Source organism: Octopus bimaculoides, chromosome 5 (genome assembly GCF_001194135.2).
Source record: "Octopus bimaculoides isolate UCB-OBI-ISO-001 chromosome 5, ASM119413v2, whole genome shotgun sequence".
NCBI classification, from domain to species: Eukaryota; Metazoa; Mollusca; class Cephalopoda; order Octopoda; family Octopodidae; genus Octopus; species Octopus bimaculoides.
This window is the reverse complement of record NC_068985.1, coordinates 20,479,429-20,479,760: the sequence shown is the minus strand read 5'-3', so window position 1 is coordinate 20,479,760 and position 332 is coordinate 20,479,429. Positions and strand designations below refer to the sequence as shown.

The window sequence follows — 332 nt, the reverse complement described above, 5'->3', positions numbered from 1 at the left end:
TTCTACTATAGCCTCAGGCCGACCAAAGCCTTGTGAGTGGATTTGGTAGACGGAAACTGAAAGAAGCCCATCATATGTATATATATATGTGTGTGTATATGTTTGTGTGTCTGTGTTTGTCCCCCCAACATCACTTGACAACCAATGCTGATGTATTTACTTCCCTGTAACTTAGTGGTTCGGCAAAAGAGACTGATAGAATAAGTACAAGGCTTCCAAAGAATAAGTCCTGGGGTCGATTTGCTCGACTAAAAGGCGGTGCTCCAGCATTGCCACAGTCAAATGACTGAAACAAGTAAAAGAGTAAAAGAGTATATATATAAAGTGAAGTA

General features: G+C 40.4%; 1 protein-coding gene across 1 annotated transcript in view; it reads right to left on the bottom strand.

Annotated features, from left to right (window-relative positions):
* The window catches only part of LOC106875788 (uncharacterized), a 236,059-nt gene that overhangs the window by 11,432 nt on the left and 224,295 nt on the right, over window positions 1-332 (bottom strand). The gene's annotated exons all lie outside the window — the stretch shown is intronic.